The sequence below is a fragment of the Meles meles genome, chromosome 2 (genome assembly GCF_922984935.1).
Source record: "Meles meles chromosome 2, mMelMel3.1 paternal haplotype, whole genome shotgun sequence".
Classification (NCBI taxonomy): Eukaryota; Metazoa; Chordata; class Mammalia; order Carnivora; family Mustelidae; genus Meles; species Meles meles.
In genome coordinates this window covers 86,374,738-86,395,687 of record NC_060067.1, presented here as the reverse complement: position 1 = coordinate 86,395,687, position 20,950 = coordinate 86,374,738, and the positions used below count along the sequence as shown (strand labels likewise).

Here is a 20,950-nt window from a genome sequence, read left to right as displayed (position 1 = left end):
AACAACACAGGACACCTGGGTGGCTCAGTTGGCTTAGCCGCTGTCTTCGGCTCAGGTCATGATCCCAGTGTCCTGGGATCCAGTCCCACATCAGGCTTCTTGCTCAGCGGGGAGCCTGCTTCTCTCTCTGCCTCTGCCTGCCAGTCTGCTTGCTTGTGCTCTCTCTCTCTCTGACAAATAAATAAATAAAATATTTTAAAAAATCACACAACACAATACACATTTACTACAAAAGAAATTAGTGTTATAATCAGTCTGAGAATTTAATATAATTAGTGTTTGGATGCCCAAAAAAAGTCATACACTCAGCAAACATAAATAATATGTATGAAACAAAAAATAAGCAGTCATAAATAAAAAGGTAAATAAGTGAAAGAGTAAATTAAAAAACCAGAATTTTTTTGATAAAAATTGTTTACTGAATGGACAAGTCTGTAAATAGTATTAGCCTTGTGTGACCTACATACGAAAGCTACCTCTAAACCAGCATAAAGAAATTTTTATATATGCAACATCATACCTTGTTTCAGAATTGCCACCAGAGATATAAAAGATATTGAAATGAAAAAAATAACGTAGTCAATATTTGAAGGAATAACAAGATGGTTCCAGAATTGATAGTTTCCCAAGATATAAAATTTAAAGCAAGTTCCAAGCAGGAAAAAAATATATATATATAAGATTATATGATATATATGATATAATCTTTTATCTGGTCACATCAGAGTGAAACTGAAAAATAATGAAGATTAAAAGGTTAAATGGCAAAATTCATCATCAAAAATACACAACAGGCTCTCTGCCCTTCCCCGTTCAACAGCTGCATCTTCAGGTGCAGTGTCAGCTCTGTGCCCGACAGAATGGTGAAAGTTGGAGTGAAGGGATTTGGCCATATTGGGCGCCTGGTCACCAGGGCTGCTTTAACTCTGGCAAAGTGGATATTGTCACCATCAATGACCCTTTCATTGATCTCAACTATGTGGTCTACATGTTCCAGTATGATTCTATCCATGGCAAATTCCACGGCACAGTCAAGACTGAGAATGGGAAGCTTGTCATCAATGGAATGTCCATCTCCATCTTCCAGGAGCAAGATCCCGCCAACATCAAATGGTGCAATGCTAGTGCTGAGTATGTTGTGGAGTCCACTGGGGTCTTCACCACCATGGAGAAGGCTGGAGTTCACTTGAAGGGCAGGACCAAGAGGGTCATCATCTCTGCTCCTTCTGCTGACACCCCCATGTTCATGATGGGTGTGAACGATGAGAAGTATGACAACTCCCTCAAGACTGTCAGCAATGCCTCTTGTACCATCAACTGCTTGGCTCTTCTGGCCAAGGTCATCCATGACAACTTTGGCATCGTGGAGGGACTCATGACCACCAACCATGCCATCACTGCCACCCAGAAGACTGTGGACGGCCCCTCTGGGAAGCTGTGGCATGATGGCCGAGGGGCTGCCCAGAACATCATCCCTGCTTCCACTGGTGCAGCCAAGGCTGTAGGCAAAGTCATCCCTGAGCTGAACGGGAAGCTCACTGGCATAGCCTTCCATCCCCACCATCAATGTGTCTATTGTGGATCTGACCTGCTGCCTGGAGAAAGCTGCCAAATATGATGACATCAAGAAGGTGGTGAAGCAGGTACCAGAGGGCCCCCTCAAAGTCTTCTTGGGGTACACTGAGGACCAGGTTGTCTCCTGTGACTTTAAGAGTGACACCCACTCTTCTACCTTCGATGCAGGGGGCTGGCATTGCTCTCCATGACCACTTTGTCAAGCTCATTTCCTCTTATGACAATGAATTTGGCTACAGCAACCGGGTGGTGGACCTTATGGTCCACATGGCCTCCAAGGTGTAAGAGCCCCCTGGACCACCAGCCCCAGCCAGAGCCTCAGCTGCTGGGGAAATCCTTGTCCCAATTTATCCCCCAGAACACTGAGAATCTCCCAACCTCCACTGTTTTCATCCCAGACCCCTGAAGAAGGGGAAGGGCTTGGGGATCCCTACCTTGTCATGAACCATCAATAAAACATACTGTACCCAGCCTCCTCCTAAAAAAATACACAACATACTTTGTATCACCAATGATGGTATCTTCGAAGTACTGAGGGTAAATAATAGTCAACTTCAAGTTTAATATTTAGTGGACCTATCATTCAAGGTGAAAGCAAAATAAAGCTAGTTTTAGAGTACATGAAGATTTTAAAGCTTAAAACACACTATATGATTTTAAAATAATTTCTTTTAGGAGAAAGTAAAATCTGAGAATGTTATGAAAGAAATGCAAGAAAAAAGTAAATGATTACATATTGGTAAATCTTACTGTTTAATATCACAATTGTTATTATTGAGTTTGATTTTTAAAAAAGTAAAAAAAAACCCCAACACTTTAGAACATGTAAATAGATGAATCTGAGGACAGGGAATTTTGGAAATAAACATGCTATAAGTAATATACATTTGTTAGGTTACACTGGTTATGTTTAAAATGGTATTCAGGAGATTATAAAAATCAAATCTTTTACTTCAAAATTATCTGAAGGAAGTAAATGCAGAAACTTTCTTAATACAATAGAAGGCAGAGGGCACCTGTCTGGCTCAGTTGGTAGGGCATGTGACTCTTAATCTCAGGGCTTTAAATTCGAGCCCCATGCTGGGTGGAGAGATTACTTAAAAATGAACTCTTAAAAAAAAAAAAAAAAAGAAAAGAAAAGAAAGATTTGAAAGACGGGGCAACAATGGAAAAAAAAAATCGGTAATCAAAAATTAAACAAACAGGGACGCCTGGGTGGCTCAGTTGGTTAAGCGGCTGCCTTTGGCTCAGGTCATGATCCCAGCGTCCTTCGATCGAGTCCCACATCTGGCTCCGTGCTCGGCGGGGAGCCTGCTTCTCTCTCTGTCTCTGCCTGCCACTCTGTCTGCCTGTGCTCACTCTCGCTCTCTCTCTCTCTGACAAATAAATAAATAAAATCTTAAAAAAAAAAAATTAAACATAGTACTAAGTACAAATATATAAATAACGATAAATATTATTGATAATCTATAGAAATAGATTAACAGACTACTTGAAGAAACAAAAATATAGCTGAATACTTTAAAAACATTCTGTTTTAATCTTTTAATTTATAGGATGAGATGGGGGGGGAATAATGAAAATCCATGGAACACACAAAAGAAAACTGGTACAAAATTATAACATCAGAGACAAGATATAGTTAATGAAAAATGTGCTAATTTCAGCATATTAAACATTTAAGAATCAGCTAAGTGATCCTTAAACTAATTTTATAACATTAAATACATTTATTTGTAAATAAGAAATGCCAAATTATGATTACATGTATTTGTTGCTGGATTTTGGTCAGTTTATGATAAAATACATATATTTTTAAAATTTCCACTTTTAGTGAAAATGAATTTTGATTAGCCTTTTTTTTTTTTTTTTCAACTACATTTCATTTCCTGGATAATCAAGATAATTTTCAGGGATGTATTATGACTAGGGTGCTCATATAATTTATTATCCAAGCTGGAATGTCTTTGACAGTGAAAGCAAAAACTGTTAATTACACTGGGACAATTTGAACTATCCAAGATTTATTACCATCCTGTTTTTAACTCTCGTGGCTGGAATTTGGAGCACTTTTAATAACTTTAGAAATCCACTTTGTGGCTTGTTTACTAATTTTTTCAAATCATGCCATCTATTTCAAAGATCAGCCTTGGTTTAAACATTTTACATTTAGAAGTGTTGTCACTCTGTTTTACTTAGTATTTCTGACTTTTTTGTAGATGTTAGTTTTCTTGAACATCTTTGAAATTACTTCTTTTCAAGTCATTATCCACTTCTAAGATGAACTTCTCTTATATGCTTTTTTGGCTTTTTCATCTAGGATTAAAGATTACTGAGCTAATACGTAGAGTCTCATGAATAAATTTAATGTTGTACACTGGCCTAGTAAATGTGTTTGAAATTACAGATACTTCAGAGATGATCTTGAAAAGTCCTAACATGAACAATAATAATTTAAGTTCAGAGAGTTCCTTAATACCATGAAACTCACTTACAGCAGCAAATAATTAGTGAACTCTCACACCAGGGAAGTGGAAGCAAAAACTGTCATTTTGAGGAAAGTATTTTTTCACCTTGTAAAATTGCCAGGTGGCTTACTCCATTCCCCGCTTACATAAATGTTTAACAATTATATGTGGCTTTGAAGAAGTATTGTCTTTAAACTTTGTATTTTTACTAGTTGTTAAGCTTGCAGAATGTGAAAATACACTGCTTAGGTGACTTCGCGAATTTGCTATCACTGATGTCCCCATGTACAGGGAGACAGTCTCATCTACCTGGTTCCCTCTGAAGGGTGAAATTTCCAAAGCTCCTCAGAGATTGTCCATTCTGAGCTCTCTTGGGGGAGTTGCATTAACTGATCTCCTGGACTTTGTGAGGCGGCCAATTCAAAAATCATTCCTTAGATCAAAGGTTTTAGAACCTTTTGTTTTCCTTTGAAAATTTAATCCTCTCTTCAGATGGGATCTACATGTAACTTTTTGATGTTTTCCTTATTTTCAGTCGTGCTCAGGTTTATCAAGCCGGGCTGCCTTAGATCTTTACTGTGTTGGCTTGCAAGAACGAGTGCCCCATTTGAGCGAAATACTGAAATACTGCTAGTACTTTATTTGTCTTTGCACAACAGTTAGGATTCTGAACTATAGTTTAGATCGTGTCATTTCCCCTTTCCAAAATTTTTCTGACTTCCCAGAAATAATTGCAAATTTTTCAGAAAAGCGAAAAGCCTGCAATCTGGCAGCAATCTCTCTTTTCTCTCTCATTTCCTGCCCATCTTCCAACACTGCCACCACACACTATCAACCAAACATGTTATAGACAAAGTTATAAACTTTGCAAAGAGTACTCAGATTTATTTACCTGTGTAATCTCTCTTTGAGGAAATAGTCCAGATGCTGTCTCATTGCGTCTTCTGTGAGTTTCCAGTAACTTAGGACCTCTTATTTTCAAGAAGTTATGATTTGTTCTAAATTACAAATGATTAGGTATGAGAGTTTCTTCTCTTCCCATTCATTCTGGGGAATTAGAAAGATTATGTAGAATAGGGACAAATTATTTTATTATATTATTATTATATTATAACTGTATTAGCCTCTTATTACTATGTCATGGTTTATCTTAATAATTCTTAATCAGATCTCAATCCCTGATTCAACTGAAGGACACAAGATGCCATTTCCAGCTTTGAGGCCAGTAAAAATATCTAAAGACTCCTTCACACTCTACCAGGCACCCGCCTAGGAGTGCTGACTCCACACAGCTGTATTCTGGTCACTGTCCTCTGCTTGCCTCTTTCCTCCGCCAGCACAGTTGCTGATTCTCAGTCAGACATAGGCAACTGGCATCATAGGCAGCTGACATCTCTCAATGTTGTGTTGTGTGGCATCATCATTTTCACTTAACATCCTTTGCTTCAGAGGAAGAATTTGGATAATTCGAGCAGAGACATGTAGACTTTCATGAATTTGGACTGGCGAAAGAATGTGGTTTTAATGTAGCACATTTTCAAAAGAAAAGCAGAACACATGTTCTGCAGCTGAACTTCACAGAGACCTTGGTTTAATGAAACAGTAGTAGCCACCTCTTCTATAGTCCCTCAGTAGCAACAAAATGGTGGCACCAAAGGGAGAAAAATATAACCTTTCACACCTTTTTTTTTTTTTTCATTTTTAATATAAATCTATTACTTTTTGGGGAAAAAGGAATTGAGGAAATTATAATTCCCTAAAACCACTGTAAAAGGGGAAAAAGGCAAAGTAATAAAATTATAGCTTCTATTTAATTCTCTGACACAGTCTCCATGTTAAATATATGATTTTTCATGAAAAAACATAAGTTTAAGCATAGACTCCTACTGTCTATTCTTAATACTATTTCAGCAGCCCCATATATAAATAATGTCTTATTTCCTTGGGGACTAATTGGGGATTATCTACTTGTCTGACTGGCAGAGAGTAGGTCACACATTTTGTTTCAAGACTTTCTTTTGTAGTTCTTTCCATGGAAGAATTTGTTTTTTTGTTCAGGTTTATTTATAAAGGGACTGTAGACAAATTAATGGAGTCCCATAACTCATTGTCATACTATCTGAGAAGTGTATAGAGTGTGAGCAAGTTTACTTCCTCTGCTGAAATAGCTGGGTGTGTCTGTCAGTTTAAGAAAAGAAAAGTAGGTAAATCAATGGGTATCCCTGTTATTGCTCATATTGTTGTTAATTTGAGGATAAGTGGAGAAGGATCAGGGTTGTATTTAGGCCTTCTATTAGTACTAGAGTATATATAGCCTGTGTGGAGAAGCTTGCCTCCATATAGATGCTCGTTGCACATGCCATGTGATTTTATGTGACTCTATATGACTTACAAATTGTAATTTATTAGGTTTACTTCCAAATCAATAATATTTTAGGTGTGCATCTCAAAACTTCCTATAATTTTTTATATTATTCTTCAGGGCAGGAGTATACAAGTGACCACACATAATACCTTGCTGTAATAAATACTTGTCATTTTCCTTTCACAGGTTATTACTAATTTTTGTCTCATTTTCTTGCTAATTTGACATGATACCATAGACCTTTAATAATCCCCTAGATAATACAGAGGTCAATTAAAATATAAAGAGAGGTTTTCACATGACATGGTCCACTTTATTAAAGAGTTTCACATGTTTCTTTTTATGCTAAGATTTGGTGCTTAGCTATAGATAAGACAAACTTTTGATTATATTAACTAAATTTGATTGTTAAAAGGAAGACTTTGGAGTAAAGTTGGAATAGAAGTAAAGTCATGGAAACTTAGCAAAACAATTGTGCTTTCCTCAAGGTAATATGGTATTAGTCTTTTGATGAGTACCAAAACACATAGAAATACAACACAAAAATGATTTTTTTCCCAATCTATTTATTTATTTATTTATTGGAGGGAGAGAGCTAGAGAGTGTAAACAAGGGAAGCCACAGAGGAAGAGAGAGAAGCAGATTCCTCACTGAGCAAGGAGCCTGATGCTGGGATTGATCCTAGGTCCCTGAGATCATGACCTCAGCCGAAATCAAGAGTTGAACACTTGATTGCAGAGCCACCCAGATGCTCAAGTTATTTCCAATAATAATAAAGCTCTTAACATGAGTTACATCTATCTTCTTCCTGCACCAAGCCATTATTAAGAAAAAGTTTCCAAAAGTCAGAAAATAGTTAAGGGGAGGAAAAAGTGTCCGAATGCTTCTTCAATGTCAAAAGAGGGTATTTTCATGGATTATTTTTTTCTCTAGGAAAATTTACTCCTGTTTGACTTATTTACATGTTGATTAGAATCAAGATAACATACAGTTGTTATGTTAACCTGAAGATTTTTGTTAAGGAAAAAAACAAAACAACAATTCCAAAGGTAATGATCTTACTGTCCTTAGTTTAGTATCTGACAGAATCTCAATTCTAACACTTTTTCTACTTCTTATAAATTCTGTTTCTAAAATGCCCTTAGAATGACTTTTGCTGTTTTATTGTTTCCTCATTCATGAGTTAAGTACAATTTTGATGCAGGCAGCTTTTATATTTGTATGAGATTAATGTTTTTCACTTTTGAAAAATATTCTTTAACACATCAATGGAACCTAGGATTCAGAAAAAAAAAATTCTAGTCTAAAAAAAAAATTCTCAGAAGTCCAGTATAACACAAAGTAATTGGTAAAAAGTTAAGAATTTGACAAAAGACATTATGTTTCATATACTTTGTAAAATGAAAGACTATATAGATCATATCAAGTCAAAGTTAAACTATATCTTAATATAGTCTTGATTTGTATCTTCGTAGCAATGTTAGTGGGAAACAAGTTTCTGCTCTAGGATGAGCAGCATATGGCTGTTTATTAGTATTACTGTTTTATTCTTTTTAAATATTTATTTATTTATTTTAGAGAGAGAGAGAAAGTGTGAGCAGGAGGAGGGGCTGAGGGAGAGGGAGAGAGAGAAAATCCTTAAGCAGACTCCCCACTGGGCAGGGAGCCCTGTGAGGGTCTCCATCCCAGGACCCTGAGTTCATGTCATGAGCCGAAATCAAGACAGACACTTAACCTACAGAGTCACCCAGACACCATTTTTGTTTCATTCTTCCAGGTACACTGTTATTCAGCCTTATTCATGATAGCTGAAAGTGAAACTAATCCAAATAAATAGATAACCCAGGATATTATTTAGTCATAATAAGGAATGTAGCACAGATACAGTCTATGACATGGATAAACCTCCCAAAACTCTATGTTAAGTGAAAAGAGTGGCAAAAGACTTCCTACTATATGATCCTATATATGAGAAATGTCCAGAATATACAAATCTGTAAAGACAGAAAGTATATTAGTCCTTGCCAGGGGTTAGGAATGGGGCAACAGCTAAATGGGTATGAGATTTCTTTGTGTTGTAAATAACATGTTTTATATTAGATTATGGTTATGGTGTGAAGCTCTGGATATATACTAAAAACCATTGAGTTGTTCAGCTAAGTAGGTGAACATTATGGCACATAAATTGTATCTCAATAAAAGGATTAAAAAAATAAGATTTGGGTGGCTCAGGTCGTGATCCTGGAGTCTCCGGATCAAGTCCCGCATCAGGCTCCCAGCTCCCCGTGGAATCTGCTTCTCCTTCTGACCTCCTCCCCTCTCATGATCTCTCTCTCACTCTCTCTCTCCCAAATAAATAAATGGGATCTTTTAAAAAAAATGCATTGTTATTTCTTGAGAGTTTTTAATGTCCTCTCCTATTCCCCAATGTAAATCTACTGAGTTTGAGTTGTTTTCATTATTCTAACTAGGGCATTAAAATGAATAGAGTATATTTATGTGTTATGGTCATCTTTATAGTCCCACGGGCATGAAATGATGCTTAAACTGGCAATAGTTAAGCTAATCATAACAAATTTTAATGGTATGTGGATACATGTCATCAGGTTTGATCTTCACTATTCCCCAAATTATATGATAATGAGCTACATATTTATAGCATTTGGTTTTACTTACTAATTCCAGACACATTCAGAATTTTTAATAATAACTTCTTGAAGTTTCAGGATTACCATGTTACCAGGATGCAAATAATAAACAGCATCTAAAATAAAAGTGAAGCATAGTTTTTAGTAATCCTAAAGGAGAGAGTCTTGTGTTAGTTGACGTTTGTTAAGTTGAAGACAAATATTCCCCCCCACCTTTTATTTCTTCCCTTTCCTTCATCCTTTCTCTTAAAAATTTCTCGCTTTTCCACTCCCATTTGTCTCCAGCCTCTGCTATCCACATAACCAGCACACACTTTTAGTGGTTGATACTTACATCAATTGAATAAGTAAAAAACATTTAGATTGGAAGGAGAGCGTAATTTCAACTTGAGGAAGTTTTCATTAACCACATGGCTGAGGAAATTTTATCTACCCTTTATATTTTAAGCCTACAATAGCAGCAAATGTGATTTTTATAGTCACCTGTAACCATGAGAATGGAAAGGTGGTAGGTATGTATGTCTAAAGCTTGCCTTACTGAGGAATAGATTCTGGGCGTAGTACTTCCAAGGAATTCATTACCAGACAAAGAAATAAAATATGTTCTAAAACAATTTCTAAAATTATGTCCTATGTAAGTGCTCTTTATGTATTTTTATAGACTTAGTATTAATTTATGCATAAGGATTCTCTTTCATGTACTACTTTCTTCAAAGTTACAAATTATCAAGATTCATGGCCCCACAGTTGATGTTTAATGCTTTTTTTTTTTTCCTTTTCTTTTCTTAATGCCTTTTAAAGAAAAAGTCTGACCTTGGCAAAATAAAGCAGAGCCTGAGTCAACAATAAATACACATTCTCTCTTTCCAGAACTCAAATTGTTTTATAGGTAGCTTTTCAAAGGCACAGTTTTGGAGTGAGAAATTGCTTCCCATCCTGTATTTAGAGGGTTGTGTGATTTTTATGTCGAGATGCACATTTTGGCTGTTGAAGAGTATGTGATAATGAAAAACTTGCAACTTCTCTGCAAACAGCTGTGCCATTACAGACAACCCACTCCCTTTCCTGTCTGGACTTTTTAAATTTTGTTTTTATTTTTAATCCTTGTGAGATCTTAGGCAATGTTTTTCTTTCAAACATAATTTCTGTGTCTACTGGCATTTCTTCCTCTAATTTCATGGGTTAAAAATAACATAAGTGGTTTTATTTATTTTGGGGTGAATTTCACACTTTGAAGTATTGATTTGTGTATATTTATCATTTATTTATTAGAGAGAAAGAGTGAGAGAGAGCACAAGCAGGGGACAGAGGGATAGGCAGAGGGAGAGGGACAAGCAGACTCCCAGCCAAGTGGAGAGCCCAACACGAGGCTTGATTCCAGGACCACAGGATTATGACCTGAGCTGAAGGCAGATACCATCCACATGCCCCTGTTTGTGAATTTTTTTTTTTATTTTTTTATTTTTTTATTTTTTCCCTTTTTATTTTTTTTTTCAGCGTAACAGTATTCATTCTTTTTGCACAACACCCAGTGCTCCATGCAAAACGTGCCCTCCCCATCACCCACCACCTGTTCCCCCAACCTCCCACCCCTGACCCTTCAAAACCCTCAGGTTGTTTTTCAGAGTCCATAGTCTCTTATGGTTCGCCTCCCCTCCCCAATGTCCATAGCCCGCTCCCCCTCTCCCAATCCCACCTCCCCCCAGCAACCCCCAGTTTGTTTTGTGAGATTAAGAGTCATTTATGGTTTGTCTCCCTCCCAATCCCATCTGTTTGTGAATTTTTAACACAAGAAATTCTAGAGTCTTTTCATTTGTTACAGATTATCTATCCATTTCTCATTTAAAAATTATAGACTAATGAAATGTTAGCAACTCTTGTAAGGTTATTTAAAGTCCATTTCTTATAGCAAAGGATGTATACTAAGCAACATTAAAAAATAACCCTACTGTAATATTATTTATCCATATTGATCATCTATTCACAAGCTTTGCCCTTCCAGTTTGTTCATAATATCTTCAATTAAAAAAAAAAATCAAAGATGACTAAAGCTTAAAATGTTAGATATTGGATGTCAACCTTCAATATTTTTACCTTGAAGGAGCTATTTAAATATTTTTAGTGCCTGCATAAAATTATAATGCCTATATACTTTAGTGTGATCAATTAATTGTAGAGATTATAATATGATCATAATTACAAAGAGAATTATTTTTCTGTGGATCTGTTTATTTTGGCCAATTTATTGGCCCATTATTTGTATGATTCTCCATTCCCACCATGGACATCACTCCAATAAAGATCAGAAATTATGGTAAAAAAAACCTTCCAGTTTTTTTCTTTCTTAATTTTTGTTTTTTAAATGAATTTACTATTTTAAATATATTTTCTTACCCAAATAGGCCTAATTGTCTTATTAAAAGTTTCTACTCTACAAGATCCTTGCAGTACATGGCATGTGTTATCTGCTAGAGTATTTTATTATATTTATAAAATGAGTTTTTAGCCAATTTTTTAAGAGCTTTCACACAGGCACTTATAGTTAATTTATTTTTTAATTAACTGTTTTCTTTCCTTGTCATAAATTTTATAAATGTATAAGACAAACAACACATTTTGATTAAATGGCTATCTACGTCATAATGGGATTTAATTTTTTCAAAAGACTCGGGAAGATAAATTTAACTAAAAATTATAAATTGATTTGAGTGAATTTTATTTATAATATATTTTGATTATGTAGAAAAGCAAAACTAAAACCAAAGAAATTTGAATTAAAATATATAGTTTATGACAAATTTGACACAAAGCATTCAAAATAATATTTTCATACTAAGAGATATATTCAGGCTCAAAAAGAGATTTACCAGTACAAAATTATCATATACATATGCAGCCTTTCATAGGTGTATATATACATTTTAAGTATTTTCTTTTTTTTAAGTTATTTTTTTTTAAAGATTTTATTTATTTATTTGACAGAGAGAGAGAGATCACAAGTAGGCAGAGAGGCAGGCAGAGAGAGAGGCAGAGAGAGAGGAGGAAGCAGGCTCACTTGCGGAGCAGAGAGCCCGATGCAGGGCTCGATCCCAGGACCCTGAGATCATGACCTGAGCCGAAGGCAGCGGCTTAATCCACTGAGCCACCCAGGTGCCCCTACATTTTAAGTATTTTCTAAACTAAAAATAAAAATGAAATATAACTTAGTAATATGAAACCTGTGCTTCCTTTTTCTCTACACTCAATTGAGGCCAAATCTGAGCTAAACACATACATATTTCATTTTTAACTTAAATGAGATGATTTCTGGTTTTGCTCATGATTCTTAGTATACAAAAAAGCTTGTCTACCTATACAAAATATGTAAACTTCAGCAAAATGTTTATTAATTTCATAGTAATGGCAGAATAGAAATCCAGACTTTGTCTAGGATGGATCAATGAATCTCATCTTGAGTGACTGAACAGTCTTAGCTCTCAAAGTTTCTCCTCTTTGCTAAAGTCAACTTCTCTGCTGAACAGAAAATTTAGATAAATGGTCCCTAACCCTTTCATTCACTTGTAGTGAAAGGGGGGTGTGATTATCTTCAACTTTGATATGCGGTTCTTTCAGGTGGTTTTCTTTTTTTCTTGATTTTATTGATTTATATGATAGAGAAAGAGAGAAAGAGTGAGTGCACAAGCAGGAACAGTGGCAGGCAGAGGGAGAAGCAGGCTCCATGCTGAGCAAGGAGCCCGATGTGGGACTCTATCTCATGACCCTGAGATCATGACCTGAGTTGAAGGCAGGCACTTAATGAGCTGAGTCACCCAGGAGTCCCTCAGGTGATTTTCAATAAGACTTAGAATGGTCTGATATTATCTTTCCCAATGAAGACCAAAAAACAGGAAACACTTCAACATTTCCTTTGCAACATGGTTTGCCCAAAGATTAAATTTCCCTTTAAAGCCAAGGCTGTAGTCACTCAATGGCAGAACATATTCCACAGGACACTGGATTCTTGTTTCACAGGTTCATGTGATGAAAAATATCTGATAGTAAGCTTGTTTCTGAATATTCAGCAAAGCCTGACATTACTTTTTTGAAAATGATTTCTCCAATTCACCTTTCCACTCAAACACCTTATTGAGAATGCCTTTTTGGCTAAGCCATCAAATTTCTGTGCTTTGCACAAGATTTATATGTTCTTGGTCTAGGTTTTCATATACTTCTTTAAATGCTCTTGAATGAACTTGTCTTTGTTTAAAAAAACATTTTGTAACATCCTCAAGAAATATTTCATTTCATTTCTGAGAATTTTTGATGCTAGTACCTCTCTGTGAAAAATGTGATGTGAGGACTTTTCTTGTTTTGTTTTGTTTTTGCAAGAGAAGTGAAACCCTCCATAAAGCCAATCATTGATGCAGTACTATCTGTACAGATGCTGACAGATATTTTTATTTCCAAATATGAAGGCCACATTTTAAATATGTTTCAGTCATTATTTATTTCCATTGGCTTTCACAGCAGAAAATATTTTATTGAATTTAACCATGATTTACAAATCTTGCAAGGCAAGACATTTCCTGGGGAAATCTGTTCACTCATCATCTTCAGTATAGAAGTTTTTTACATAAATCTCTTCAGCATATGTTATGTGCCATCAATACATCACCTTACTGTACTGTTTGAGGATGGAACTATTTCCATTCCTTGTACTACATATTTTCTTAGCGTTTTACTGACTATAACTTTACCTGCTGGAGTTATTAGGTACTAACAACTATGTGACTTTTCTTTTTCTGAGATTCTGTATCCTTTTTTTAAAATTTTATTTTATTGTTTTTATCAATTTTTAATTTTTTTATAAACGTATAATGTATTTTTATCCCCCAGGTTACAGGTCTGTGAATCGCCAAGTTTACACATTTCACAGCACTCACCATAGCACATACCCTCCCTAATGTCCATATCCCCACCACCCTCTCCCGACACCCTCCTTCCCCCAGCAACCCTCAGTCTGTTTTTTGAGATTGAGTCTTTTATGTTTTGTCTCCCTCCCAATCCCATCTTGTTTCATTTTTTCTTTTCCTACCCTTCAAGCCCCCCATGTTGCAGCTCCACTTCCTCATATCAGGGAGATCATATGACAGTTGTCTTTCTCCGATTGACTTATTTTGCTAAGCTTAATACCCTCTAGTTCCATCCATGTCGCAAATGGCAAGATTTCATTTCTTTTGGTGGCTGCATAGTATTCCATTGTATATATATACCACATCTTCTTTATCCATTCATCTGTTGATGGACATCTAGGTTCTTTCCATAGTTTGGCTATTGTGGACATTGCTGCTATAAACATTTGGGTGCACATGCCCCCTCCGAGCACCACGTTTGTATCCTTAGGGTACATACCCAGTAGTGCAGTTGCTGGGTCATAGAGTAGCTCTATTTTCAGTTTTTTGAGGGACATCCACACTTTTTTTCCAGAGTGGTTGCACCAGCTTGCATTCCCACCAACAGTGTAGGAGGGTTCCCCTTTTTCCTCATTCTCGCTACCATTTGTCATTTCCTGACTTGTTAATTTTAGCCATTCTGACTGGTGTGAGGTCGTATCTCGTTGTGGTTTTGATTTGTATTTCCCTGATGCCGAGTGACGTGGAGCACTTTTTCATGTGTCTGTTGGTTATCTGGATGTCTTCTTTGTAGAAATATCTGTTCATGTCCTCTGCCCATTTCTTGATTGGATTATTTGTTCTTTGGGTGTTGAGTTTGCTAAGTTCCTTATAGATTTTGGACACTAGCCCTTTATCTGATATGTCATTTGCAAATATCTTCTCCCATTCTGTCAGTTGTCTTTTGGTTTTGTTAACTGTTTCCTTTGCTGTGCAAAAGCTTTTGATCTTGATGAAATCCCAATAATTCATTTTTGCCCTTGCTTCTGTTGCCTTTGGCGATGTTCCTAGGAAGAAGTTGCTGTGGCTGAGGTCAAAGAGGTTGCTGCCTGTGTTCTTCTCAAGGATTTTGATGGATTCCTTTCTCACATTGAGGTCCTTCATCCATTTTGAGTCTATTTTCGTGTGTGGTGTAAGGAAATGGTCTGAATCCATTTTTCTGCATGAGGCTGTCCAATTTTCCCAGCACCATTTGTTGAGTGGCCTTTTTATCCTACCTTCCTTTCCTTCCTTCCTTCTTTCCTTCCTTCTTCTTAATTAACTTTTGATATGAGATTTTAGTAGTTATTTGAAATAACCAGTACCTTAACTAGTCAAATGACTCTGATTTGGTTTTAAAGTTTTTTCAATGTTTCTGTATCCATTGCTTCATATGTAAGCTGTTGGCTACAAAGTACTGACCAATCAGAATAATTTGTACCACCAGCCCATGTAAAAACCTTTGAGAATTAGTGTTTTCTTTATTATTAACCTTATCCGAGTAGTCCATAGGTCTCTAATTTCCCTTATTTTTTCTTTATTATGGGGATCGCCACTAAAAAGCAAATCATTTTAGCCTACGTTAATGAATGAGTTATCTGCCAGAGGGAACCACATAAATGCACCTCACCTCTGCCCCTGCTACCAACATCAGAAAATAAAACACTCTCACAACTGGCATTACCTCAGTCTCTTTTGAAATTTGATGGTATTTCTGTGCTTTTGAGGACATGAAAGCAATAGCCTCCTGGTGTGGGCTGCTGTTTATTCATTCCTTCAAACTTGCCTGTCGCTTTCCACTGAAGCATGGGAGTCTCTTTACTATGACTTTGTGCTGTTTCAGTCACAATGGATCAAAAGCCATGCTCTTTTGTGTTCCCAGAATCACACACACACATACACACACACACACACACACACACTCACTCACATATTTTTGTATGAGAAAAAAAAATACTGTAACAGATATGCTGAGGAGACTTACCACACACTAACTTCTTTTTAAGGTGCCTTCAGAATTTCAGAGATGAGAACGCTAAAGTGTCATTTCTCAGAAAGCTCTGCAGACACAGTTTTGGGTGTGACTTGCCCTGGGTAAGTCCTGGGAGACACAGATTTGGAAATAAATGAAACTGGGAGAAAAATAAGTAAGTATATGAATGAATTGGGAGAGAGAAAGAACACGAGAGCCCACATTTCTTGGCATGGATGATGGCAGAAGTGGCGTGATCATCAGGGCTGAAGTTGCCTTGGAAGCTTCCAGATTGTGGCAGAGCAAGCCACTCTCCTGGCAATTCAATTTTATGGTGTGATTTTTGGAGTCACGGTGGATCTTAGAGTCTGTTTCCTTAGCTTTCCCACTAATTCTTTTTTTTTAAGATTTTATTTATTTACTTGACAGATAGAGATCACAGGTAGGCAGAGAGGCAGGCAGAGAGAGAGAGGAGGAAGCAGGCTCCCCGCTGAGCAGGGAGCCCAATGCAGGGCTTGATCCCAGGACCCTGATTAAAGTGGAGGCTTTAACCTACTGAGCCACCCAGGCACCCCTCTCCCAGTAATTCTTTAAACTATACAAATATGAACCTAATCTCTGTATTTGTGTCAATAAAAACAGTGATATATTTGTATTTAAATGAGTTAGATAAAATTCAGTTCACAGAGATACACAATTCTGAACAAATAGTGTTTTCTATTTGATCTCTCTCCCTTGAACTCAGTTATAATTCTGTAGAAAAGTGGATAGATTTAGTTAGTTACAAAATACCCCCTCCTATCTTTTTTCTACTTTTCTTCCTTCCGTATCTCCCTTCCCATTTTGAATCATACATATTGTCACCAAACCATTATTTTTGACCAATCATTTATTAGGGACTCTTTTCCTCCTTTTTTCCTCCAGAAGACTCTTAATTCTTTCAAATAAGTTAGTTTCTAGTCAACCTATCAAATCATACCTTCATCCAGGCAGGCCTGTGACATACTGTAGTGATTGTAGTCAATTGTTACAGGAAACTCCTAGCGTGAAGTTATTGTCTGCATTTTATTAAGGTAAAATGCTGGAACTGTTTAATATCTGTGGTTTCTTTTATTGTTTTTTTTTTAAAGATTTTATTTTATTCATTCGACAGACAGAGATCACAAGTAGGCAGAGAGGCAGGCAGAGAGAGAGAGAGAGGAGGAAGCAGGCTCCCTGCTGAGCAGAGAGCCCGATGTGGGGCTCGATCCCAGGACCCTGAGATCATGACCTGAGCCGAAGGCAGAGGCTTAACCCACTGAGCCACCCAGGCGCCCCTCTTTTATTGTTTTCTTAAGAAACATGAACACAAGTTAACCAGGAAAATTAACAGATGTCAATCATTAAACCTGCTTATTACTGGATGTTTTCTTCAAATACAATGTAAATATTGTGTTTTTTTTTTAAGTAGACATGTAAAGAAGTATCTGTAATTTATAGTGAATTGGGACACAATTATCCACTGTATTTTCAAAAGATAAATTCTTTTTTTATATGTTTCAATGATTGTTAGTAACAACATGGAGGGTCGACCAATTAGAAAATCAAATTATTCAAACGTGATATAACCAAAGTCTTGATAAGGCCTTAGCAAGAGGATTCTCAATGAGAGATATCATACAGAGAATTATATAGCATAAAATTTCCCAAGCAAATTCTGGAAAGTAAAGTTGAAGCAGTTTTGTTTCCAATTGGAAAGAGAAGAAATAGTGCAGGGTGAGGGAAGCTTTCTTGTTTTTACTTCTTGGTATCATGATAGTTTCATTTAATGAAGTAGGGATTACATTAGAAAGACTAGTTTGTGCACTGTTGTCCATATGACTTTCATCCCTTTCAAGAGAGAAGAACTCATTTACTGAGTGGTTAAAAAAGTTGCTGACTGACAGATTATAATCAAAATTCACTCCAGAGAATGCCCTAGACTAAAGAGAACCATGTGCCCTCTTGGAGGGCACCTGAGTCCAACAACTGATTGATGTCAAGGTGTACTTGCCCATGCAGCTCAGCTTCTTCTGTCATTCATACTTCCTTTATCCCCCAAATTGATGATAACTACAGGGCTCATAAACATCTTCCTCTCAAACTCTGTCCCAGTATTTTAGTTTACTTTTATATGTGTTGTGTTTAAGTACATATGTGCTGTGTTTAAGTTAGATCTAGGACTCAACAGAGAGTTGAGTTGTCATAAATGAGAGAAACAATTTGAGTCACAGGGCATTGGAAGCCATAGATATGAAATAGGTAATTCATGGAAATTTTACAATGCAAAAGAAGTGGGACAAGGAATAATACTTGAGAATAGAGAGATTTTAAAATTTGGACAGAAGAAGAGAAACCAGGAAAGAAGATTCAGTAAGAGAGAGAAGTTAGAGATATTAAAGAAGAGCCATAGAAAGAAGGATCCACAGAAGCCAAGGAAAGGCAATATGTTATAGAGAAAAGAATGATCTCAAAGTCAGATACTCCAGAGACGTCAACTAAGAGAACAGAAAAATGCCTAAGAATTTATTTTAAGAATTCAATGCTTATTATTATAGACATCATTTCAGTATAATCTAAGCAAATAAATCAGACCAAAATGGGTTGAATAAGAAGTTGAGAATAGAAAAACAATAATAAAATACTTTTCTTAAAGAATAAAAACAAAGAGGGGCTTCTGGGTGGCTCAGTGCATTATGCATCTGCCTTTGGCTCAGGTCATGATCCTGGACTCCTGGGACTGAGCCAGCATGGGGGCTCCCTGGTCAATGGGGAGTTTGCTTCTTCCTTTACCTTCCCCCTGTTCATGCTCTCTCACTCTCTACAGGCTCACTCAATCTCTCAAATAAAAAGAAATAAATAAAATATTTTTAAAAAAGAATAAAAAAAGATAGTATGATGGTTAATTTTATTAATTTCATGTATCAGTTTGATTGGGCCATGGGTGTCTGAATGGTGAAACATTATTCTGGGTGTGTCTGTAAGAGTGTTTCTGGGTGAGATTAAAATTGAATTAGTAGACTGAATAAACCAGATTTCTATCCGCACTGCTGGTGGGCCTCACCTAATCAAGTGAGGTTTTGTAAAGAGAAAAACACTGAGCAAGAGGAAACTCTTCTTGCCTTTTGCTTGAACCAGGACACTATTACTTTCTGGTCTTCAGACTCCTGCTAAACTTTCCACTAGAACAACACATCAGCTCTCCTGATTCTTAGGCCTTCTGACTTACATTGACTCTCCAGGGTCTGTGGCTTATTGACTACAGACTTGGGATTTCTCAGCCAACATAATTGCTTGAGCCAATTCCTTTCAATAAATCTATACATTGGACTCATTCTCTGGTGAACTCTAATATAGGTAGACTATAGTTTGTTTCAAGAAACTAGGCTAAAAGTGAACTTTTATTAGTGGATGAGTTCAAATTTCAAATAAAAATGTTCCAGCGGTAAAAGGTGCTACTTCCTTATTTCTCCACTTTATTCCAATCTCCTTTAACTGAATATAAGATATAAATAGTTCTCTCTTCTTTTTTATGTAATTTTCCCTGAGCATAGCAGTTAGGAAGAAGACTAAATCATATGTTCTAGAAATGAAACTTTCACCTAAAACAGGAATCCTAGTATGTTCTCTCTGTATGTTAGGTCTTCTCACATGCTTGCTTTGTATTAGTTTCTTTTGCCTTCAACACTCAGAGGGGGAAAGAAAAGTAATATTACCTCTATCTTTGATTTATGTTAGCACGGATATCTGAATTCTTCTTTGTCACCACTTTTAGCAATTTACAAACAAAATGATATGTTCTTGGTAATATAAGTCATTGTCAACCTGAATTTAAATCACCTGTAAAATTATAAACAACATTTCCAAATCATTTCCTGTGCATGTATGTTGAGCCACCTGCTTGACTTAATTTCATAAGGGCTACAGTAACAAAGTACTACAGATGGGATGGAGTAAAACAACATAAATTTATTATCCCATATATTTGGAAGCTAGAAATCTGAAATCAGAGAGTGAGCAGGGCTATGGTCCCTCTGAAACCTGTCAGGAAAGAATTTCCTTTTTCTCTTCCTAGTTTCTGGTAGCCTCAGATGTTTCTTTGGCTTGTGGCCACATAACTCCAATCTCTGTCTTCATCTTCACATAGGTTTCTTCTCCTGTGTATCTGTTTTCACATCATCTTCTCTCTTTTTATAAGGATACTGCTCATATTGATTAAGGACCCATCTTACTATAGTATGTCTCTGTCTTGACTTAACTAATTACATTTATAATGAGCCTACAGGTGCTCAGGTCTTCAACAATTTTTTTTTGTTTGTTTGTTTTGTTTTTTGGTAGGGGGGAAGACCACAATTCAATCCATAACACTGTTTCTTCCTGAGCATACAAAAATCTATTCATACTTTCTGGCCTTGCCCTTGTTTGACCTCTCTTGTGCCTGTCATGTTCTTCCACTCCTTCTGGTCTATGCTTAAATGTCATCTTTTCAGAGACACCTTCCCTGACCACCTACCAATATATTGTGTTCCCTTTTAATTCTATGTAACACTTATCACCAACTCCATGCTATATAATCATTGGCCTATTTATTTATTATCTATTAATTTTCAAGAATTGAAATACCTCCTGAACCAGAAGTATTATCTTCATGAATTGTGAAGTAAACTTGAGAATCAACAAGGAAGAGATTAGGGTAGAAGTAAGAGGCTGTAATGAATGAATAATCTCAAATCTCTCTACCAATTTCATGGGTGCTCTGATTATTCTCCTGCAAATTTCTTTTGTTGTATCTGAAAATTCTTTAGGTTATTTGGGTAAATTATTACTAATACTAATCTTTAGACTCTATTGAAATTAAAATCTGTCTCACTTGAGTCATGAGATTTTCATGAATAGTATTCTCACATTATTAAAGTGAAATTATAAATTTTCTTAAAATTAATCATAAACAGATTAAAATATATTAAACTAACAATATTGTGACTCATTTATTT

The 20,950-nt window shown here is 36.2% G+C and overlaps 1 pseudogene; it reads left to right on the top strand.

Moving 5' to 3' along the window:
- Window positions 1-860: 860 nt before the first annotated feature.
- Window positions 861-1,886, top strand: LOC123929154 (annotated as a pseudogene).
- Window positions 1,887-20,950: the final 19,064 nt, after the last annotated feature.